The sequence below is a fragment of the Lissotriton helveticus genome, chromosome 5_1 (assembly GCF_964261635.1).
Source record: "Lissotriton helveticus chromosome 5_1, aLisHel1.1, whole genome shotgun sequence".
NCBI classification, from domain to species: Eukaryota; Metazoa; Chordata; class Amphibia; order Caudata; family Salamandridae; genus Lissotriton; species Lissotriton helveticus.
In genome coordinates this window covers 1,740,725,294-1,740,750,397 of record NC_136065.1, presented here as the reverse complement: position 1 = coordinate 1,740,750,397, position 25,104 = coordinate 1,740,725,294, and the positions used below count along the sequence as shown (strand labels likewise).

Here is a 25,104-nt window from a genome sequence, read left to right as displayed (position 1 = left end):
GCGTTTCGGCGGGTCCCAGATAAATAACTGCCCGCCTTCTTCAGGATAACAATTTAATCTTCCCACATTGCATTGACATCTATTAAAAAACATATAAAACAACATACATGTTAGAATACAAACTTGTAGGATTTGATTTGCTGGCTCACAGAATAAACCGACCATACATACTGCCATAATGGCTAAACTGTCATACATCATTCAAATAAAATTATTCTAGTATAATTCAAACACTTCAAGACCGAAGGAATCTGGTCACAGGATTGGTCTATTAATTGATACCTGGGTCTGTATATAGCACCCCGGATAAGGGTTCTAATAGTACCTTATACCTTCAGAAATATTCTCTAACTAGTGCATATCAAGAGGTTATTCTTTATGAAATTTAAACACTTAGTGACCGAAGGAATCTGGTCAAAGGATGAGTTTATTGAATAATACCAGGGTCTATACATAGCACCATAAATAAAAATTCTGATAATACCTTATGCCTTTCGGAGAGTTCTCTTACAAGTGCATATCAAGAGGGAGCAAGTTCCAGAATATATGGTAACGAGCTGTCACTCTCAGTTAAAACTGAACAGGGAATAGAACAAGGGTAATGGTCAGTTTCCAATAAATTATGATCAAAAAATGGGGAATGTATATTAGCCCCTCCCATGTTACCTACTTATTAGATACTCGCTTACGATCTATCCAATTCTTCAACTTCTTGGTAGTTCGAGTAAATAAAGAACTACATGACAATCTGGAAAGAAGCGATACCAAATAATAAACTAGATATCTATAACACCAATAACTGCCTATTATCTATTTGTTTGGACTAGAGTACACCTAACTTGCCTCATACCTTCTACACCCAGCTCACTGAAACTGTCCTTTAATTTTTTCTTGTTCTACGTGATATAACGTGTAGGAATTAACCAGGGACAGCAAGAGATAGCCGTGGCTCTCTAGAAAAAATAAAAAAAAAACAGAGAGAGAAATGAATGAATTCACTCTTAAATAAATACATCCTACGGAAAAAGAGCTAATCAAGTAGAAAGCCGCATAGTGTGCTGAACGCAAATAGAGCTCAGCTACACGTCCCGGCTCTTAACTCCTGCTCGGCGAAAGCTTACCTCCAAATGGGGGTCCCAGGAAAACAGCGAAGGGGTTCTGACGCGGGGTAGTGTCCCTCCGAGAGCGTCTAAGTAAGTTAGTAAACCTCGCCCGTTTATATATCCTACAAACCCCGCGCTGACCACTATAAAGTCATAACAGCTGGGGAGGAAGGGTCACGTGATATTCGTGTGTGAACAGCGGGCGCCATCATTGAATATCTATCTTATAGTGTTTACACCCTCTACTGGTGCGATATATAAAGCGAGCATAGTGTCTAGAGTTATATATACCGTATAAAATGTAATGTGTAAAATGTAATATTGGTGAATACCTAGAGGTGACTAAGCAATATCCCAAATCATTGGAAGGAAACTAGCCATTATGCGTCAAACTAATTGTGGACTGCCATATTGGAATGGGCATAATACAGCGGAATGCGGAATACTCGAAGATACATCAAAAGATCGACTTAATACGATTGAACGCATGATTACAAGTCCGTAAGATAGAAATCAATTAATTTATATAAAACAATAAAGATGAAAATAATCTATTTATTTAAAAGAACGAAAGAATAAAATAAATAAAATAAATATGAAAACACACTCGCTCATAGTCAAATTGACCAGCCCGACCAGCTAATACTATAGAATATCATAACGACCTACTCCCTATATTTAGAGAGCCAAACGCTCCCATTTGTCTCTTGAGTTTAAACCTTTGCGCATGGTGTCCAAGAATGAGATAAACCACTGCTCTCGAGCTTTGCGTTTGGCATCCCAGTTGCCACCACGTCTGCTCAGGGTCACCTTTTCTAAAATAAACCAACGCAGATCATTCTCGTTATGTTGTTTCTCAATAAAGTGTGAAACCATAGGTGCATTTTCTTTCCTGGTCTTAATAGCCGACCTATGTTTCACGGACTCTGACCCTTAGTTCTCTACTCGTTTCGCTGACGTAGCCAAGGCCACAGGGGCAAAGCAACAAGTAGATCAAGTTTTTACTTCTGCAGTTATTAAGGATCTTGAACTTTAGAGTGATGGAATTAAAACTTAATTCTTTAACAGAGAGGCAGATACAGCAAATACTGCATGAGCCACACTTCACATTACCTATGGCTCTGGCATTATCTAAAGTCCTTTGACTTTCAAGTTGGTCCTACCGCTAATTATGAACAAACTCATTCTTAAGATTCTTATTCCGTTTAAAAGCAAACAGTGGTTTCTCCAGTTTTGATTCTTCTTCAAAATTTAAAATATGCTAGTTCTTATTGCCACTATTTTTGATTTTGTTGCTTAGGGTGGAATATTTACTAACAAAAACCAATTTCTTTGACTTTTCAATTTCTCTATCACTGCTCTTTTTTTCAAACATAGCCTCTCGATTATAGAATCTTGCCCTCTTGAAAGAGTGGGTGACAAGTTTCTTCAGATACCCTCTATCTATGAATTTCTTTTTCAGAGTTTCTGAATGTTTGTAGAAATCGTCAAGATTGGAACAATTCCTCCGAAGACGGAGGAATTGGCTGAAAGGGATATTGTCTATTTGAGACTTGGGGTGGAAGCTAGTATAGTGCAGTAATGTGTATTTCGCCATTGGTTTCGTATACAGCTCTACTTCTTAAACATCTGCAACACATTTAATAGTGATATCTAAAAAGTCAACCCTACTTCTACTAATTTGAGATGTACATTTTAAATTGGGATCACCCAAATTCAACCAAATCAAGAATTCACTAAGAAGCTCCATTTCTCCATCCCAGATGAGCAGGATATCATTTATGTAACGATACCACCCAACTATATTCTCAGAGATTGGAGCAAGATCATTGTAAATATGTTTCTTCTCAATTCACCAACGTAAAGACACGCCAGACTGGGGGCACATGTGGCCCCCATACTGGTGCCCTTCTTCTGTTTGTATAGTTGCTCGTGGAAAAGAAAAATATTATTTTTCAAAATCATTTGGACACAGCTCACAATGAACTCTTTATGAGTCTCATCCAAGTTAACGTCAGCGAGAAGACACCTAATCATTTCAATGGTATCATCCTGGGAGATGTTAGTGTAAAGAGACTCAATGTCAAGAGCAACTAGACATTGAGTCTCTTCACAAAAACACCTACCCTCCAAGATTGAGATAATATGCGCAGAATCCCGAACATAAGATCTCAGCTCAACCACCAACGGTTGTAAAAAACGATCCACGTACTTGCTCAAGGGTTCCAAAAGAGAATCGATACTGCTCACAATTGGTCTCATCGGAGGGTCTGTTGAGTTCTTATGTACCTTGGAGAGGCCATATAAAGCTGGAATTTTAGGGTCTACTTTATTTAAAAATGTATACTCCTCTTCACAAATGACATCATTATTCCTTGCCTCAATGAGCAGTCTAGTGCACTCAGCCGATAATCTAGTTAATGAATTAGTATGGGCCGGTTCATAATGTTCAACTACATTAAGCATGCTAATCATTTTTTTATTGTAATCAAGGGTATTGAATATAACATCTCCTCCGCCTTTATCAGCAGGCTTAATCATAAGGCTAACATTGTTCTTGAGGGTAGTAACCGCATCTCTCTCCTCTTTACTAATATTATGAGCCACAAAAGGGCTGCTCTCATTAACGATCCTATTTACATCGCTCTCAACCGCTTTCTCAAAAACCTCTATATTCTTGTTTACCATGCTGAGAGTCGGTGTGAAAGAGGATTTGGGTTTTAAGCCTGATAGGTTGGTCATCTCTATGGGAGCTCTATTTTCAAAACATCTGTGCAATCTAATCTTCCGGAAAAAAGCCCGTAGGTCTTTTTCAAAGTCAAATTTATTGATTTTAGTTGATGGCACAAAACTAAACCCCTTACCTAAAACTCTCAATTCAACATCACTCAGGTTAGTGTCAGATAAGTTTATGACTGGGATCACATCTACTGCCAATAGCTCTGTTTTCGTGTCTTGATGTACTCTTGTAGAGGTGGAGGGGGACCACGATTCTGTTGTCCCCTCCCTGGGTTCCTGTTGAACCCCTGGCCTCTCCGGGGGCGTGTATCTAAAAAAGGCCGACCAAAGTTTTCAATATCTCTTTTGAGTTTGTATGTCTTTTTGTTAGTGAGATAATCCCTATATCCGTCAACATCTCTCTTGATATCTTCCAATTTCTTTATGGCATCCTCTACCGCTGAGCTGCCTTTAAGTTCTATTTCTAGTTTATCAATAGCTTCCTTCTCTATGATTAGTAGTTCATGGGCTGTCTTGATGATAAGGAGAATCCAATCGCTACTGCATCGATTGGCTATCAACGTCCAGGTTTCTAAGAATTTACGATTTTCTATGAACAACCCAGGTTCATTACGAACCTGAAGCCCAATGGGAATAGTATCTGATTTGACATATTCAATCAAGAAGTCGGCATGTGCTTCTGTTCGTATAAGCTTCTTCTTTAAATTAACTAATTTGCCCCAATTCTCATTTTTACCGTTGATGACAACAATCTTGCTGCTGTTTTTTGCATTGATAATTCTATTATATTGATCTTCACTAAAACTAAAGGTTTTAATTTGATCCATTGGCCCAACTGAGCTCCAACAGGAGTCACGAGGACTGTGCCAGAAGTATATAAAAAAGGAGAGTGGGACCCAAAAATCCCACAGGGGCAGGGTACCAAAAGACGGTTGTCTGAAGAAGATTCCCCTGGGAAACCAATATAACACACCAATATACTACACCACTCTACCAATCACACTCAGATCCCAAAAGGGTATCTGTAGCACACTTTCAGGTTTATTCTATCCTCGGGGTGAACCAGAAAAGCAAATCAAAAACAAGCAAGTAGTATTAAAAAGGATAAGCAAGCAATTTATTTAAAAATTCTTATGGACAACAAAAGCCATGTAGTTAAAAATTCATAATAGAATATGAATACAGATTAAAAAACATTGCATAGAAACACAATAATCCTAACAGTGGGACAGAGCTACAGCAAGACACAATGTAAATCAAATCAGGGAAACAACACGGTACTACGACCAATGAATAAATGATTTTTGATGCAGAAAAAGCTCTAGGTAGAAATCATTTTGAACTAGATACTCGAGAATGCATCCGTCATGTATCCGTGGAGTATTCCCAAATAAAAAGCATGGAAGCGTTTCGGCGGGTCCCAGATAAATAACTGCCCGCCTTCTTCAGGATGCCAATTTAATCTTCCCACATTGCATTGACATCTATTACAAAACATATAAAACAACATACATGTTAGAATACAAACTTGTAGGATTTGATTTGCTGGCTCACAGAATAAACCAACCATACATACTGCCGTAATGGCTAAACTGTCATACATCATTCAAATAAAATTATTCTAGTATAATTCAAACACTTCATGACCGAAGGAATCTGGTCGCAGGATTGGTCTATTAATTGATACCTGGGTCTGTATATAGCACCCCGGATAAGGGTTCTAATAGTACCTTATATCTTCAGAAATATTCTCTAACTAGTGCATATCAAGAGGTTATTCTTTATGAAATTTAAACACTTAGTGACCGAAGGAATCTGGTCAAAGGATGAGTTTATTGAATAATACCAGGGTCTATACATAGCACCATAAATAAAAATTCTGATAATACCTTATGCCTTTCGGAGAGTTCTCTTACAAGTGCATATCAAGAGGGAGCAAGTTCCAAAATATATGGTAACGAGCCGTCACTCTCAGTTAAAAATGAACAGGGAATAGATCAAGGGTAATGGTCAATTTCCAATAAATTATGATAAAAAAATGGGTAATGTATATTAGCCCCTCCCATGTTACCTACTTAGTAGATACTCGCTTACGATCTATCCAATTCTTCAACTTCTTGATAGTTCGAGTAAATAAAGAACTACATGACAATCTGTAAAGAAGCGATACCAAATAATAAACTAGATATCTATAACACCATTAACTGCCTATTATCTATTTGTTTGGACTAGACAAGAATACTACTAGAGTGGTGTAGTATATTGATGTGCTTAGTGGCACCCTGGAATTGATGCCTGAGCCAGATATATAACCAGGGCCACATATAACCAAGTCAGGAGAGGGGCAAATTATGCAGCAAGGTTGAGTAAATTATGCAGCAAGAAAAGGCAAATTATGTGGCGTAATGTCCACATTTTGTAATAGTATTACTTCATTATGTCATCATTGTTAAACTTGGTAATACTGCCTGGGCTTTGGCTGCACCTAATTGGTACTATTTTAACACCCAAGTATTAGTAGTAAGAAACAGAAAGGTGACCAGTCCCTCTTTGTAAAGGGCCTTCCACTGCGCTTTTGAAACGTTGAGCTAGAAACAAAAAGTTTATGGTTACAATCTGCAGGTATGCAACATATGATGGATTATGTGGCAAATGCAGCAAGTCTACAATAATGGAAAAATTACCAGAGCCACACAATCATATGATTCCAGTAGTCCTGCAAATCCCGGCCTTCCTTGTTCGCTCACATCACTTTCTTTCTTTACCGAACCTTGAGACTTAGATCTGAAGCTCATTCCCTCATTTTCCTACCACTTGTCAGAAATATTTTCCTCAAACTTTTCGCAGTGTGCAAGGGAGTATGTCCCTTCCAAAAACCACAGTATTCAAACCCTGTGTGGACTGGCACTGGTCTGTAACTGATCTCTACCAGGTATGTCTGCGGTGCCTGGCTTCATTGCTCAACTCCAAGTCCTGCTGGATCTGCTCCAGGTTGAACAGGAGGCTGCTCAGGACCACAAGGCCAAGCTCTACATCGCATAACACTTTCAGAACGGTCAAACGGGCCGGTCTCACTCAAAGTCAAGAATGCAGATGCATTCTCACTCTTGAGGTCGTTCTCTACAGAGATCCTCATCCCCCTTCAAGTAAGTCAAAATCTAAGAATAAACCAAAGAAGTTGAAAAGTGATTCTCCTTCATCCTGTCACTCTCCTAAAGGTAAGTTGCTTGGTTATCAAGGCGTCTCCCAGTTTCAGTTCAGGTTCCCTCCGGCAGAGAGATTCCCCCACTTGTGATTTTGTGATAATCAATTTTATTGTTTTCTTTTAACAAGATTCACCAGTGAAAATCAAATATAACACCTTACAGTAATGATAGGTCGTCACCACATTATATGTTTGGATGTTATATACTTTGCAGTCCATGATCCCATGAGGCGACATGCACTATATATAGTCTGTGGAATGGAACATATTTATTCTATCTGACCCAACCATTGCACTAGGAGGGGGCAGGTCCACACCATGTGAAAGAAGTCGGCCTGGTCTTGCTCGCAGCAACTGCAGGATGCAGTCAGCTTCAGGTCAGCACTATGAAGGCGTTTTGGGGTTAGGTAGGCAGCATGAAAGTAGTACAGTTGGTCCAGATTTAGCCTGGCTGAGGTGTTGTATGTTTTGGGTGCCATCTGTGTGTCCCTCCAGTCCTCTTCCTCAAGGGGTCTCACCCACTGACTCCCAAGCTAGTCCAGTGCGGTTGGAGTGTGGTTAGTTAGGGAACAATAAATATGTGAGATTCCTCCATTTCCCAGATTTCCCATCATGGTTTTTGCCTCTGGGGGTCTATATTCTGGCAGTGTTGTGCTGTTAGGTATGTGGGTATGGAGGATGTGGCATAGTTGAAAATATCTGTAGAATTGTGATGAGTGCAGTGAGAGTCTGGTCTGTAGGTCGTGAAAAGTGCGCATGTGGTCGCCGGCCCACACATCCTCCAACTGAGCGATACCAATGAGGTCCCACGTCCGGAACCACTCTTATTCGCCAACCTCCCTGAGCCAGGTGCCCTGCCAGAGCTGTGTGCTTTGGGTCAAATTGTTCGACCACTGGGTATGGCGCAAGGAAGCGAGCCAGGACAGGAGAACTGCTTGTGTCACCACAGGCAGAACTTTGGGTATAGGCTGCCCGTATATCATTGCCTGGATCATAGGCAGGCCTTAGTCACTCAGTTTGATTCTGTATGCTGAGTCCGATCAACCCCATTAAACCAGTCATGCAGAGTAAGTAGGCAAGTTGCCAGGTAGTACAGAAATAGATTGGTCATGCCCATGCCTCCGTCAACGGGTGGGATCCGGCATTGGGCTGAAGCCATACGAGGTCTCCGCCCACCCCAAAGAAACTTAGTGCTAGACTGTCGAGCTCTTTGACCCAGGTCCGTGGGAAGTGGATTGGGGTGTTTTGGATCATGTAGAGAAATCTGGGGAGGACTATCATTTTGAAAAGGGCAACTCTCACTAGGGGGTTAAGCGACAGCGTCTGCCATTTACGGAGGTCATCTTTCCTCTCCTCACTAATGGGGTAATGTTGAGTGACCAGGGTAGGTCAGGGAGCGATGCAACCCAGATTCCCAGGAACTTAAACGATTACCACCTGATGGGTATTGTGGATTGCAAGTCAAAGCAATCTCTTGACATGTGTATAGGGACCAGGACAGACTTGCCTGGATTCCGTCGAATGCCGTAGACCTGTCCGAAGGAGCACAGTGTCTGGAGGCAGTATGGGCCAGACTGAGCCGGTTCCGCGAGGAAGAGCAGGACGTCATCCGCGTACAATGCGATTTTGTCTTCTTTTGATTTCCAGTCCATGGAGGACCTGGCATGGTAGTTTGGGCTGGACTGTTCCCATTGGGCGCAGGGTCAAGACTGATTTGCATATGGCTGGGTCCAAACTGGATTGGCATGGTGAGCAAAAACACTATGGATTTAGGTCCAGATCTCTGTACTGGGGTGAATGTATAACATTGTTCTGCATTCTGTCCATCAATTGTTCTTTTTGCATCAAGGTCAATGTGAGCATCGATGGTGGAGAGTAAGGGTGTTCCCTTCTGTTGTTCCACTCAGAGCCAAAAAACATCCCTGAGGGTCGTTAGTGGCCTATGTGAGTACGAAGGGGAGATTGCGCTGCAGGAGAATTTTCACACCTGTGATCTCCGGGCAAACCTTGAGTGCAAAATTCTGTCATAGTGATATCGTGCAAGAAAGGCACAATTGTTGTCCATCAGGTGGGTCTCTTGAAGCAGGAGTATGTTGGATGCCTAGCGTTGGGCATATCTCAAGACTGCTGTCGGTTGAACCATGTCGAGCAGCCCATTGACATTCCATGATAGTTTTCACAGGAGATCTCCGCTATTACGTGTATATGTCACTGTGGGTGGGGGTGAGCCTTGAGGCCTATGAGTCCCGGGTTAGATGTGGGATTGGTTATTTATTTTATTTGGAGGTTTGTACCGCGCTGGCTTCGACTCCCGGAGGAGTATCTCCGCGCCTCTGGCATCTACAACATGTGTTTTGGGAAGAACTAATTTAGCAGCCATTCTAATGTTGAAATAAGAAAGTCTTCAACATTTTTCTGAAGGGGAGGTGTTCTGCACATAACCTAAGAGATTTTGGGAGACTATTCCAAAGGGAGGGTCTTGCTACAGATAACGCTTTGGTACCATGTCTGGCTTTTTTTGCTCTAGGTACACAAAGAAGGCCTTGCTCGCTCGACCTAAGTGTACGAGAGGGTATGTAGGGGACAAATTTGGTAGTCAGGTATGCTGGACCCAGCCCGTTAAGGCTTTTGTGTATTGTGCAGCATACTTTGAACTTGGCCCTCTGTTTGACAGATAGCCAATGTAGTTTTGTCAGCAGTGGTTTGGAAGGCGTACAAGGAGGGGCGTTCAGAACCAGGCGGGCAGCCGTGTTCTGAACCACCTGGAGTCTTGTCGTGACTCCCTCGTTAGCGGACAGGAGCAGGCCATTACAATAGTCTATTCGACTCAGGACTAAAGCCTGTACCCACGTTCTCCTAGTTGCATCCAGTAGTAGGGGGAAGATTTTACGCAACATACCAATTACATGGAAGCAGGCTCCCACCACCCGGTTGCCATATTGCTTGAGAGTGAGTTCTTGATCTAATCGAATTCCCAAATTCTTAACTATTTGTTTGGGCTCGGGTACTGGTCCCAGATCTTGTGGCCACCAGTCCGGAGTCCAAAGTAGTTTTCCTTCACCAAACAACATGACTTCTGTCTTTCCAACGTTGCATTGCAAGTAGTTGGAAGACATCCAGTGTGCCACTGCTTTCATGCTCTGAGAGAAGGAGTTCCTAGCCTCGGGGGTAAAGATCTTAAAGGGAAAGAGGAGTTGAGTATCATCCGCGTAGGATACCGGGATGAATCCATAAGTTCTCATGATGTTTGTAGGGGTGCCACATAGATGTTAAAGAACGTGGGGCGCTTTAACATGAGCCCTGTGGCACCCCTTTGGAGATTTCAACTTCCTCTGACCGATACGCACCCATTGTTACTTGCTGGGTGCGATTTGTTAGGAAACTCCTCAACCATGCCAGAGCTTCGTGATTCAGGCCGATGTTAGCTAGCCTGGCTGTCAGGATGGAATGTGACACGGTATCAAATGCCGCAGACAGATCCAACAGCACCAGGATAACGGAGTAGCCCCTATCCTGGTACATGTGTAGGTCGTCTGCGACTGACATCAGGGCGGTCTCGGTACTGTGTTTTGGCCTGAAGCCCGATTGTGAGTAGTCTAACGCTTCATGCGGCTTCAATGTCTTTAGACAAATGTCTATTAACAAATTTTTCAATAACTTTGCCTAAAAATGGGAGCAAGGATATAGGCCTAAGGTTGGCTAGCTCATTCCAGGGAGTCGCAGTGTTTTTCCTGAGCGGCCTAACCAGTGCCTTCTTCCATCCTAGCGGAACCTGTCCTGTGCTTAGCGAGAGGTTTATCAGCCTCTGGATTACAGGTCCTAGTTCAATTGCCAGTGTGGGCATAATACGCGCAGGGATAGTATCCGTTGGGCAACCACTCTTTATCTGAGAGATAAGTGATGATACTTCCTCAATCGAGATAGGGGGGAAAACAGAGAGGGAGTGCATGACAGGAGGTTGTACTTCCATATTTAGAATTGGGACATTATTAATTCTGCTGGTTTGATTCGAATGTATGATTTTGTCATAGATTGCATCAATTTTTTGTGTGAAGAACTGAGAGATATTGTCACATAATTGCTGTGAAGCCACTTCTGGACTTTCGCAAGCTGCTGGTTTCGTAAAAGTCTGTAAGATATGATACAGCGCTTTGGGGTTGTTACCAGCCGCCGATAGGTGTGATGCAATATGATTTTTCCTCGTGGCGCGAATAGCTTTATGGTATACTGTCAGGGAGCTCCTGTAAAGTTGTTTGTCTCTGTCTAGACGGGAAGCCCTCCATTTCTTTTCTAGTTTTCTGGTGGCTTGTTTGAGCGACCTGAGATGCTCTGAAAACCAGATTTCCTGTTTATGTGCAGGTCTGGGCTTAAAGGTTTTTAATGGGATAATCCCATCTATAGTTTTGAGTACCATCTCTTCGTATTTGTTTAAGGCATTTTCAATGCTCTCACTGGCGCTTGGTGTCGGCGCTACGAATTTTTTGTTAAAGGCTTCCTGGGTCAATTTGTGCCAAGGTCTTCTTTTGCTTGGTAGAGCAGTGTGTCCCATATCATGCGAAATGGGAGTGGGGGTATAAAATTCAAAAATGAAATGGTCTGTCCATTCTACCTGATAGGGGGGTATGCACTCGACCTGTAGGGAATTGGTTAAAACTAAGTCTAACGTGTGTCCCGCCTGATGAGTTGGCCCTGTATTTACCTGCCTTAGACCCAGTGAGTTAAGGTCTGCCATTAATGTACGCACCTCGGTACTATTATCTAACTCACTGTGGACATTAAAATCTCCTAGGAGTAGGAAGTCGGAATTGTCATATATATGTTATGTTATGTTATGTTAATAACATTTATTAGGCGCAACAGCTGCCCCAGCGAAGGGGCGTCCTGGCGCCTGATCATGTGCACAACACAACAGATCAGAACTGAGAAGTAGGGACACTAAATAGCAGAGATGAACAGATGGGTTTTAATGGCCCGTCTGAAGAGAGTCAAGTTGTTGAGGGCGCGAATGTGTACAGGAAGAGAATTCCATAGGTCAACCGCCAGAACACGGAAAGAACGTCCTCCCATCCTGCTAAGCCTGAACCTAGGCTTAATTGCCAGGTGCTGAGCTTCGGATCTAAGGGACCGCGTGGGGACATACGAAGAGATAAGGCCCGTCAAGGCCGGGGGAGAAGAGAGCTTCAGAATCTTAAATGCCAGACAGAGAGCCTTAAATTTGATTCTCTGTCTGACCGGAAGCCAGTGTAGCGAGGCCAAGACAGGAGAGACAGAACATCGTCTCGGAAGACCTACAATGGCCCGTGCAGCAGCGTTCTGCACCCTCTGAAGCCTAGTCGCCTCGGCCTGGTTGACTCCAAGGAGTAAGGCACTCCCGTAATCTATCCGGGAGAGGATAGAGGCCTGCACCACCAGTTGTCGCGTGGGAGGGTCGAAAAATTTGAGGATTGGTCTAAGACCTCGCAGGATACCATAGCAGGTGGCTGCTGTCTTCTTTGTATGGCTGGTAAAAGAAAGATTGGAATCCAGCCATACCCCCAGATTTTTGACTTCGGCCACTGGAATGGGCATCGCCCCCAATTCGAGGGGCCACCACTGGTCTCCCCAGAGTTCCGCCTGCTTCCCTACAATCAGGACCTCGGTTTTCTTGGCATTAAGCTGTAGGCAGTTGTTACGCATCCAGCTTGCCACAGCTATAAGTCCTGCCCGGAATCTGGGCGCAGTCACCTCAGGGTCCCCACTGAGTGTTACCGCCAGCTGCGTGTCGTCAGCATACGATGTCATAGTAAGGCCATATTGCCTGACGACAGCAGCCAGCGGTTTCACATACAGGTTAAATAATGTGGGGCTGAGGGCAGAACCCTGAGGGACTCCCAGTTCCAGAGAATGGTACAAGGACTGGCCAGGTGGAATGGCTACTTTAAAAAACCGGTCCGAGAGGAATGAGCGGAACCACTGAAGAGCCTTCCCTACAATCCCCACTTCCTCCAGACACCGTAGCAAGATTTCATGAGACACCGTGTCAAACGCGGCGCTCAGGTCTAACAATAAGAGCGCCGCGGTCTGCCCCGCATCTAGCACTGACCGCAAATGCTCGATCATATAGAGCAGAGCAGTTTCCGTGCTGTGTTGAGCGCGAAACCCATTTTGACTCTCGTCAAGAATATTATTACGCGAGAGGTGGGCAGACAGAATGGTGTTCACGTGCGCCTCCATGACCTTGGCGGTCCACGGCAGGAGGGAGATGGGCCGATAGTTCTCCGGAAGCAAGGGGTCAGAATTAGATTTCTTCAGAATAGGCTTAACCACAGCTTGCTTCCAGGATGACGGGACCACGCCCTCACTGAGGGAGAGATTGATCAACTCCAATATGGGCTCACGACAGAGAGGCGGGAGAGAGGCGAAAAGCTCCGGCTTTAAAGGGTCTAAGGGGGAACCTGATTTAATTTTGAGGCTCAGAGTGTCGAATACCTCATTAGACATGGTCGGCAGAGTTGACAGGGTTTCGGACACCAAGACCTCTACATCGCTAAGAGCATCCCCGGGGGCAGCTGGAGTGAATCCTCGGTAGATTTTCTGCACTTTCTCCACGAAAAAGGATGCCAAGCTTTCACAGTGCGAGTCCGTACAGATTTCTTGCGAGGTGGCCCGTTTCCCCATCAGGTCTTTAAGTACCTTAAAGATTAACTTAGAGGGGTTGGGGCTGTTGGAAAACTCAGCTGCATAATATGCGGCCCGGGTTTGACAAATAGCTCTGTGGTAGGACTTAAGCTGGGCAAAGTACAGTGATTTTAACGTGGGATCGAAGGCTTTTCTCCAGGCCCTCTCCGCTTGCCGGCAAGTTCTCTTAAGCTCGGCAAGAGTCTCGTTGTACCAGGGGCTGCGATTTTTAGTATGACATTTTGCCCAACGCAAAGGTATGAGAGAGTCGAGGGCAGTAAGAACCCAGTTGCAGAACTGTTCATAGCCCTGTTCTACATTCTGCAGTTTGCCCAGGGGTTGTGCCTCCAATATCCTGACAAACTCCTCCAGCCTAAGTTTACGCCAGTTACGCTTTAAGCTCTGTTTATCTACAGATTTCAATTGTGGAGTGTCGAGGGGACATGACACTTTAACCAGCAAATGGTCAGTCCAACCTACCGCCATCGGATCAGCTGATCTAGCCCGGACTAAGGTGGTAAAAAAGGGGTCCAATATGTGTCCTCCTATGTGGGTGGGGGAGGCGACTAGTTGGTCAAGTTGCAACGCTTCTAAGTCCGCCAGCAAAGAGCTGATGGAAGGAGATGACGACTGGTCCAGATGTATATTTAAGTCGCCTACTATATTGAAGTTAGCGCATGTTGCAGTCAAAGAACTGACTGCATCCACAAGGGCAGCCTTGAAGGCGGTGTCATTCCCAGGTGGACGGTAGATAAGCACACCGCTGAAGGTAAATTGATGACTGACCTTCACCTTAAACAATGCGCTTTCACACCTAGGGAGGTCCAGAGCCTTCCATTCAACCGGGAAACAAGATTTAGTCGCCATGGCTATACCACCACCCCTAGTCCTGCCAATGCCTCTATCAACGCAACAGATAGATTAGAGTATGGACCAGGGGGGGCGGTAGACCAATGCTCCCTTTCTACTCTTTTTAGATGAGATATGGATTTTAAAAATCATTAGTTCTAATTCGGGAGTACACAGCTCATCCAGCACAGTGACATTAATTTCTTGTTTATGGACAATCGCGATTCCACCTCCAATTTTAGTGGGACGATCCAGCCTAATAATTTTATAGCCCACTGGGATTCCCAAAGTTATGGCGGGGACTGAGTGGGGTTTGAGCCATGTTTCCGTCAGGAAGCATAGGTCGGGTTCCTCTGACGAAATCAGGTCCCATACTTCTATAGCGTGTTTGGGTAACGATCTGATGTTACATAGCAGGTTTTTATTTCTCTGTGGTGTACTGGTGGCCTTTTTGTTTATCGGGGTGGAGTTGTGAGCTAGTATAACATTTTCGCATGCGCGTCGTTCAGGGAGAATATCAGAAATGTATCTAGCCCTGGTGACTATCTCAAATTGAGTTTTGCAGTGGCGACATGTGTATGGGCCCTCTAAACTTCCCTCCGCCCTGTTAGGACACTCCATAGGTAGAAGGCTTTGGATCCTGAATAATACCTGTGAGGTGTAGGTTCTTCGTGCATGTGAGGGTAGCGCCATAGCCCCCAGTCCTGTCCTGTCGCGGACGGGCGCAGAAGGGCTAGTCTTTGGCTTGTCTTCGGCGCTGTCTAAGGCGCCCCGCTGCGCGCAACCTCTGCGCGTTAGGGCCGACGAGGGCTAAATAGCCCTGTGAAGTGGAGAGCTGGAGCGCTAACCGCTCGCCTTCCTGGGCGTGTCTTGCTCTTGCCTGCCCCGCCCTCCACTCAACGGTATAGGCTACCGAGGGGAGAGGTGTGGCGCCGCGGCCAGGGCGACTGACGCTGGAATCTGGGGATCAGGGTTCGATCCCCGGCTCCGGCGGCAGATTAGCCCAGCACCATGTGACTCTGGGCAATAGCTTGCTTAATCTTCCCGACGGCCCTCAGCGCCTAGAGACCCTTACGGGTGATTGTGCGCTTTACAAATGTGGATTTTACTTTACCGAGTCGGACCGGGGCGGGCAGGCTTGAGTATTGGGCACAGACAGCCGGTGATGCCGCGGGAGCCCCTCTGAGCCCTGTCAAAGCGCGAGTGCAGCAACAATAACAGAGAGTAATTAATCACACACTTAGCGCTATGAGCATTTAAAATTAGCAGATCAATTTTAAACACGGTCTATACGGGTTAGTACTGGGATTTTTAAAATTCTAAAATCAATTTTAAAAGTACGGTCAGTGCGGGGTCAGTACTGGGACAATTAAAATTATCAATTCAATTTCAATTTCAATCATGCGCTAGAACAATCTGCAGCAGCGCTTCCGCTCAACTATGTAGGTAGGCGCCAAGCGGGGTCGGGAGGTGCTGCCACCATCGTCCCTTACCGCAAGAGTCTGGTGCCTCCTCGCTGCCTAAATAGCCCTGTGAAGTGGAGAGCTGGAGCGCTAACCGCTCGCCTTCCTGGGCGTGTCTTGCTCCTGCCTGCCCTGCCCTCCGCGCAACGGTATAGGCTACCGAGTCGGACCGGGGCGGGCAGGCTTGAGTATTGGGCACAGACAGCTGGTGATGCCGTGGGAGCCCCTCTGAGCCCTGTCAAAGCGCGAGTGCAGCAACAATAACAGAGAGTAATTAATCACACACTTAGCGCTATGAGCATTTAAAATTAGCAGATCAATTTTAAACACGGTCTATACGGGTTAGTACTGGGATTTTTTAAATTCTAAAATCAATTTTAAAAGTACGGTCAGTGCGGGGTCAGTGCTGAGACAATTAAAATTATCAATTCAATTTCAATTTCAATCATGCGCTAGAACAATCTGCAGCAGCGCTTCCGCTCAACTATGTAGGTAGGCGCCAAGCGGGGTCGGGAAATGCTGCCACCGTCGTCCCTTGGTTAGGGTGTGATCTAGATGCAAGACAATAATTGTAGCGCCGAACTGCGCTGGAGAAGCGTGGCTCAATGGTTAGAGCGGCAGACCCTGATGCAGAGGTCTGGCCCGAGACCAGGGTTCAATTCCCGCCTCGGTGCCTAGTCTAATCATGGGTCCCACTCTGTGACTCTGGGCAATAGTTTGCTTAATCTCCACATCGGCCCCAGCAGCGCTTGGATGCCTGGCTTCACCTTGGAGGTGCCCAGGAGTGGACATTTCACAGGAAAGCCAGGATGGGTTCCACAGCGGTATGAATACAGCGCTACGAGACCTCTGGGTAGAAGTGCGCTATATAAAAATACAAACACACATATATGCGACTATCGTGCTGCAAAGTAAAAAGCTGGTGTGGCAAACAAGATATAACGACAAAAGCAAAACATTTGTGATAATGGGGCTCCTCAGTCAGCCAGGTCTAGGCCATCTCAGGAAATTCGAAGAAATTAGTTTTGTTTTGGAACACCACTCGGAGGCGGGCCGGGAAGATCAAGGCGCGCTGTTTCTGCTTCACTTCAATGAATGAGCCCCTCTGGGTCTGGACCTCCCGTGTATAGTCGGGGAAGATCAGTATGGGGTGGCAATGGTAGGTCAAAGTCTTTTGGTTGCGGCCCTCACTCAGGATTGAGTCTCTGTCCTTCAAATTGAAGATCCTGGCAATTATGGGCCTGTGCGGTGCTCTGCGGTGGGCCCGCTCCACCACAAACCATGTGAAAAGGGAGTCCTTGGCCATCCAAGATCTGACCCAGTGTTCAAAAAATTCTCCCATTTGCCCCTGCTCCGTTCCTTCCAGAAACCCCACTAGGCGAAGGTTAATCCGCCTTGAACTATTTTCTGCATCTTCTGCCCTTTTATGTAGCTTCTTAGTGTAAGTCTGCAGGCAGGCTATTTGTTCTTATAGTTGAGTAATGTCATCTTCAATGGTAGAAATGTGGGATACAATTTCTGTGATACGGGTCGTCACGTTTCTGAGGTCTTGCCGGAGGAGAGCCATGTCTATTCGGACCTCGCCAATTGTATTTTCGACGGAGGTCTGTGAGGTACAGCTGGGGTAGGTTTCGCGGCGGTTCCGATCGCTGTCCCCGGGTCAGTGGTTGTATATTGGTCCATTTTGATGTGTGTTGGGGAGGCTTGGGCCCTCTGTCTTTCCCCGGGCCGGGAAGATCAAGGCGCGCTGTTTCTGCTTCACTTCAATGAATGAGCCCCTCTGGGTCTGGACCTCCCGTGTATAGTCGGGGAAGATCAGTATGGGGTGGCAATGGTAGGTCAAAGTCTTTTGGTTGCGGCCCTCACTCAGGATTGAGTCTCTGTCCTTCAAATTGAAGATCCTGGCAATTATGGGCCTGTGCGGTGCTCTGCGGTGGGCCCGCTCCACCACAAACCATGTGAAAAGGGAGTCCTTGGCCATCCAAGATCTGACCCAGTGTTCAAAAAATTCTCCCATTTGCCCCAGCTCCGTTCCTTCCAGAAACCCCACTAGGCGAAGGTTATTCCGCCTTGAACTATTTTCTGCATCTTCTGCCCTTTTATGTAGCTTCTTAGTGTAAGTCTGCAGGCAGGCTATTTGTTCTTATAGTTGAGTAATGTCATCTTCAATGGTAGAAATGTGGGATACAATTTCTGTGATACGGGTCGTCACGTTTCTGAGGTCTTGCCGGAGGAGAGCCATGTCTATTCGGACCTCGCCAATTGTATTTTCGACGGAGGTCTGTGAGGTACAGCTGGGGTAGGTTTCGCGGCGGTTCCGATCGCTGTCCCCGGGTCAGTGGTTGTATATTGGTCCATTTTGATGTGTGTTGGGGAGGCTTGGGCCCTCTGTCTTTCCCCATGATTATGGCTGTGCGGAGGCAGACTTTGTTTTGGGCATTCCGGGGTGCAGACTATTGTGTTTGAGGAAGGAGGATAATCACTGTTTCTTTGACATGCGTGCGGAAGAAGGGCAGCAATCAATTCAAGAGGTTATTAGGTCTGTTTCGCTGCTCTGCTAGTGGATTTTGGTACAGACATACGTTAACAGGACATTCCCAAGGTGTCTCAACGGTTCCCAGCTACTTGCCTCGTCTGATACACTGTACGTCAGGGAGCCGCGCAGGCCTGTTAAGGTGTTGGACTAAAGCCCCAGGTCGGGCCAGGACACGTGTCTCATGTGAAGGGGGAGGGGCCCTTCAGTCACAGCTAGATGGAGCAATAGAGGAGTGATTGAGCTCCCTCAGGGTTTCTCTGGGTCCTCAATCTGCATGCCAGGTACCCGGGTCAGGCATAAGCCACTGCGAGCTACGGCCCAAAGTTGGAAGAGAGTCAAGGCCTGGCACAGTCTCAGTGCAGGGCCTTAACGGCCTGTCGTTCAGTTGTTGCCCAGTGTCTCCCGGCCTCGGGAGTTTCTCCACGCCCCGGGATTTCCACCAGGCCACCTCCCTGAGGCTGCTGACCATCACTCAGGGGAGGGGGCGTCGAGATTTCATTGGGCCGTCCCAACCCGTCAGCGGCCGTGCAGGGCTCTGTTCGTGGGCAGCAGACCACCCCGGGTTCCACAGCACTTTCTTTTTCCCCTTGGTGTAGTCTAAAGCTGGGCGGATAGTCTATGCAGGGGGGGGATGCCACGTCCCCATCCCATCCCCATCTCAGCTTCCAAGCCCCACTGCTTTAACGGAATGTCTGAAGGGCGAGAGGGGTAGGGCCGAGGCCAACCGTCCTGATGGTCTAAGGGGTCAGTCTCTTCTCCGCAGCCTGGCGGCTAAGGCCCAGACCGCTAATCGTTAGTCCCACCTGTCTCCCCTGGGCCTTCACGTGCCGCCTGGGTCTCCTGCCACACTTTGGGGACAGAGAGACACACCAGACCCAAGATGGTTCGGTGTTCCAAGTCTCTTCCCAGCAAGGAAATTTCTCGCCAAGTACTGTGGGAGGGAGTTCAGGGTTGTGCAGTTCGCCGCGGCTCTTCAGGCCTCTACCGCGCAGCCGGTGGCCAGATCCCGAGGGCCGGGCTCCAAGACCGCCCCTGCCACACCACTCTAATTAGGCCTCACTGCTCACTGTTTACTCCGCAGCGGGTGTACAGACCAGTCCAGAAGCAGACCTCTGAGCTGCCTCCTAGGTGCTCAAGTCCAGGCCTCCCTCCAGTGGGTTTGTCTTCCTCCCTGAAGTCTCGGCGTGGCGTCCGGGCGCCACAGTCAGTGCCGGGTGCAGGTTAGGCTGCGCCGGGCCCAGGCAGTCAAGTGGTCCGTGCCTCCAAACGGGGAGCTTCTCTAGGGCTTACAGTTGGAGGGAGCCCAAGGTGCGGGCTGCCACCGGTTAGTTGAGCCTTGCCTACATGACCGGAGTACGGTCCCTGGGGTCTGATCCCTCTCTTAAGGCCGCACGCGTCACCTCAGCCGCAGGCGGGCCCCTCGCCCACGGTCTCCTCATCAGTGGTGCCTGCCTCCACTCCAGATTGCGGCCTCTGCACCCCAGCCACGCAGCAAAGCTGCTGCGGGCTCCTCCGGCAGGTCAGGAGGCTCCGTCGCAGGGTTTTTGCATCCAGGCCCCAAGGGGTCAGAGGTTCTGGGTCGCCTACGATGGATTTTGCGGTCCTCGTCAGGTCCCAGCGTTCTGCGGTCGCAGGCCGCGCCGCGATCTTGTGCGGGTGCCTGGATTTTGGCCTCTCAACATAGGCCATCCGCGGATACCTCGCAGTGTCACCTCTTGCTAGGACACTCTGTGCTGCACCAGTGGGGTATCACCATGCGTTGGGCAGTTTACTTGTGCCGATGGCGACGGATGCTTGGGCAGATGATGGATGTGTCCGGAGCACTCTTAGAGTGCGATCGCCATCTTGGTGCTCCAAGCCACGCTACCACTTGTTGTGATTTCGCGCGATTTTCTGGGCCCACCAGTGACACTGCAACTGGTCAAAGTTTTCAGAGCGGCCATGTTATGCACTTCTGATACAGCCTTCTAACAACAGAATCCTCATCTTAGAATATATTCCCCAGCCATTAGACTGGATCTGGAAAATCTTGAGCATTACTTCTGCACACCAGTAGTTAGCGTGCGTCCATCGACGACTCCTCTGCATCGTTTGCATTGGAAGAGACATGCTTGGTGACTATTTAGGCACCAAGCACGTAGCTGGTGCTCTGACATATGTTCCTTTCTTTCTGCGCCACGAGAGGGGATCGTGTGAGCTATTTCTGTCCCTTTTTTACCACGTTTTTCAACTTTTTGTTGACTCTTTTGAACAATTTAGTTTCCAGTGTGCTAGGGAACTTGTCCTCTAACAAATCCACGGGTTTTAAACCTTATGGAGAATGTCACAGACAGATGTCTGCTTCTGACCGTCACTTGCTCTGTCTGTGATTCCTGGAGTCAGACCACAACTCCAGGGCCTGCGCCAGCTGTCGGTCGAAGTACCCAAAGGTGAGTCTTTAAGCTCCTAGTGGTGTGGCACAAAAATTCACTGCATTATTCCTGGTCGTAATCCCAAGGAATGTCTAAGGCCTGGTCACAGGTCTCGCAGTCTGTCACCTTCAAAGTACAAGTCATCGCCATGGAAGTCAGGCAAGTCAAAGAAGCACATGAAGAATAAGTCCAAGCGTACTTCGCCTTCTTCCCCTTGATCTCGTGCTTCTAGGCCCTGCTCCCTCATTCCTCCTGTGGAGACGCAGGCCAGGTCAGCTCCATGCTTCATTGTTTTCCTCTGAGCTTAAGTGACCCCTGCTCATCTTAAAGAGTTTTATGTGGCCATGCATTCCATTTTGGGGGCCCTGGCTCCTTTTGGCGAGACTTTGGGCCCACAGAGCAGCAACCACAATTGAGGCTGCTCCTGATGCGAGCTGAGCTTTCTGAATACGCCTCCGGATCTGGATCAGTGCTGAGGCCTATGCCGTAGTGTGTCCTCCCAATATCACAACTAACATCGCCGGCACCAGCCGACAATGCAGGCCCTAGTCTCCTGTCTGACTCCAAGACGACGCTGCCTCAGTGCCGCTCAAAGCTGATTCTGGCGCAGTCTGGACCACAACAACCATCTGGCTTTGACATGCTGCCCCTGATCTTTGACAAATCTAGTGCGGAATTGGATTTTTGGATGGCGAAGATGGTTCCTACCAGTTCTTAGAGCTCTCTGATGAAATAGTTCTTCTCAACCAAGATGACAACTGGTATGAGGAGCTGGTGTGCCAATGGACTGGACACGCCCCCAGATGCTGGCATGGGCTCATATCTAGGACCTGCCGTGAAGAAAGGCGTATCCTTCGCTCTGTGGTGAGGAGGGGAGCAGAGGTCCTAAACCTGCTGCTTCCCTCCATCCGGGTTAAGACCAATGTCTAACAGAGATGCTTCACTCTGGGGCCCTTGATTCCTCACAGACACTCTTTTAGTGACTTGGGCCAAGCCATGCGCAGGTGTTCCAGTGCACAGGATGAATGCCCGTCACCACTGCCCTGTTCCAGAGGACCAAGCTTTCCTTTCTCAGCACCCAAACCCTGGGTGCCTGATGGTTCAGGTCTTGGCCACAGAACTTCATCCTAGCCCTTTCCCCCTGCTCCTCTGGACAGGGAATCCAAGAGGTTGGACACCTGTGGAAAGAGAATATTCTCTTCCACAAGCCTAGCATTGTGGTCGATGAACATCACTAGTTTCTTTGGTGGATAAACCCACAACTGTGGCACTAAGTCACAGAAGTGCTGCCAGTGGTGTCTGAAGAGGCCCGTGCCATTCTGAACCAGACCAATGTTGCTGGAAAGACGCAGCAAAGTACTCCCTCCGGTGTGGGGTGGACATGACTGATTCACTCAGCAGGGGTTTTCCCTCCACAGTGGCACTACGCCACCATGCCTGATTCTGATTAACTGGCTTTTCAGGGGATGTCCAATAAACACTCCCTTTGATTTATCTTGCCAGTTCTGTGACAAGGCCAATTTAGGACTTGTACTCTTTAACGAGATTCGGGCTACCACCGTATCTTTGGGTTCTTTCCACATGTCATGCAAGCCCCACTCCTCCTTTTTCCCCATCTGCAGCTTGATTATCGTTTACCAGCTGCTCCCACAGGCATACACCCAACCTTTTTGTGGCCATTACGCAGCTCCCACAGAGGACATAGGAACCAAAGCCATGGTGTTGTCCATTACCACGCCACTGTAGCTTCCGCAGCCTCTAAGCCCTAATAGCATGCCCTCCTTACAGCACAGCCATGCTACTGGTGGCAGAATCAGGCACCATCTGCCCCAGTCTTGAGCAATACCATCAGACATGTGGGTTCTCCCAATTGTCCAGAGGGGTTATGCCCTTCCCTCATAAAATCCCCTTGGGCGTTGTCATCATCCCCCAAAAGTCTAACAGAGAACCATCTCTTCCTGTTCTGTCAGTAGGTGCAGAATCTGTTGGCCAAAAAGTTGGAAGTAGTGGTTGCTATTCCCGCTATTTTCTGGTGCCGTAAAGGGACGGAGCTCTCTGCTCCATACTAGACCTGCTCCCCCTCATCGCCTTCCTGAAGAAAGAGAAATTCAACGTGCTCACTTTGGCTCAGGTCTTATCTGTACTGGATACTAAATGGTAGCGTCTGACCTACAGGGAGCTTATGTTCACATCCCCATCTTGCATGCCCACAGGCTTTACCTGTGGTTCACAGTAGGTCACAAGCATTTCCTTTTTGCTGTACCCACCTTCAGCCTCAGTGACCCCTGGCTTTTCACAAAAGTGATGTCGGAGGTTGCAGCTCACCTTAAGAAGTCAGGGGTCCCAGTATTCCCCTACCTTGATGACCCAGGTAGTCATACAGACTATGACGAACTTCCTGCATTCTCTAGGGTTCACTATCAACATGCAGAAGTTACACTTGACTCCATCTTAGAAGTTCCCTTTCATTTGAGCTATTTTAAACCAAATGCAGTTCCACGCCTAACCTCAGTCCAGATCATTCTGGCTATGATCCCGATATTTCAACCTCAGTCCTAGATTTCGGTGAGACTGACTCTGATGGCCTCCTGCATCCTTCTGATGAAGCACACCTGATGGTACAAGCAGGCTCTCAAGTGGGATCTGAAGTCCCAGTGAGCGCAGCATCCGGGAAATCTCTCCTACCTGGTCCAGATTTCGAAGGAGACTGCGAAAGATCTGCAGTGGTGGCTAACAAAACACAATTGGATCTGCGGCAGACCCCTTTCCCTTCCCCAACTGGAACTGACAGTGGTAACCGAAACATTCCTTCTGATTTAGGGTGGCCAATGGAGAGAGATGTTCAGAGGACTCCCCAGCTCCACATCAATCTTCTGGAGCTGAGGCAATTCACTTGGCATCTAAAGTCTTCCTCCCATCCATTAAAGGAAGGCTGGTTCAGTTGTTGACAGACAATACTACTGCCATGTGGTATTGCAATAAACAGGAAAGATTAGAGTCATGGATTCTGTGACAGGAGGCCATGCGCCTCTGGACCTGGCTAGAGCAACTGGACATTTTTGTGACCATGCAGGACCTGTGAATGCCAGGGCAGACAAACTCAACCACCGATGCCTTGTGATTGCGAATGGCATCTGAATGTGGAGGTGGCCATGTTCGGTTCCGAGAATGCGGAGAACCGTGGCTCATTCTATTCCCCACCTCAAAGCATGTGCAATGTCAACTTTTATGTGTATTGGAATTTCTTGAAGACTTTTTCCGTTTAGACTGGAACCCTGGACTCAGGTATGCATTTTTTACATTAAGGCTCCTGTTCCAAGTTCTCAAGAAGATTAGGACTGACTATGCCCAAGTCATCCTAGTGGTTCCAGACTAGGCAAGGAGAGTCTGTTATTCTGAACCCCTGAGCATGAGCATCTGTCCTCCGATCAGGCTGCACCTTCGGAAGTTCCTTCTGTCGCAGCAGTAGGGCAGTGTTTGACACCCCTACCTACACACACTCTACCTTCATGCATGGAGATTGAGCAACAACAGTCGAATGCCTTTGATCTGCCACCTTTTATGCCATCTTTGCAGCCATTCATCCCTCAGCAAAGAATGCATGTTGTTGGGACAGATTTGTAGCTTGATGGTCTTCTTGTCATGTGGACCCGGCTAGGCCTTGCCAGGGCACTGTTAATGGTTACCTGTAGGCCATATCGGCCTTCCCTGTTTAAGTCAAACATTGTGATTAGTTGCCCACTCCGGCTTCTCACTTTCAATGCAGCCTTCTTGGTGGCCATTACACCTGCCTGTCAACGGAGTGTCAACGAGCTTCAAGCTCATTCAGTTAACCCTCTGTACACCAGCTTTTACCCAAACACACTGTTTTTATGGACACATGCCTCTTTTTTGCCGAAGGTGTTTACTCCCTTTCATGTCAGCCAGAACATCACATTCTCCACATTTTTCACCTCCTCCTAAGGAAGGAGGAGAGACTCAACCGCCTGAGAGCTCTCTCCTTCTCCAATGATCGCACCAGGGTACATTGGCTGGACAGTCAGTTCTTCTTTGGATTCTCTGAGCCAAAAAACATTGTACTCTTTTATCAAGATCTGCTACGCATTAGCTAAAAAGTAGTCTCCTGATGACTTGCGGGCCC

General features: G+C 47.3%; 1 protein-coding gene across 1 annotated transcript in view; it reads left to right on the top strand.

The window, feature by feature from the left end:
• The window catches only part of SMARCD2 (SWI/SNF related BAF chromatin remodeling complex subunit D2), a 756,802-nt gene that overhangs the window by 672,018 nt on the left and 59,680 nt on the right, over nt 1-25,104 (top strand). The gene's annotated exons all lie outside the window — the stretch shown is intronic.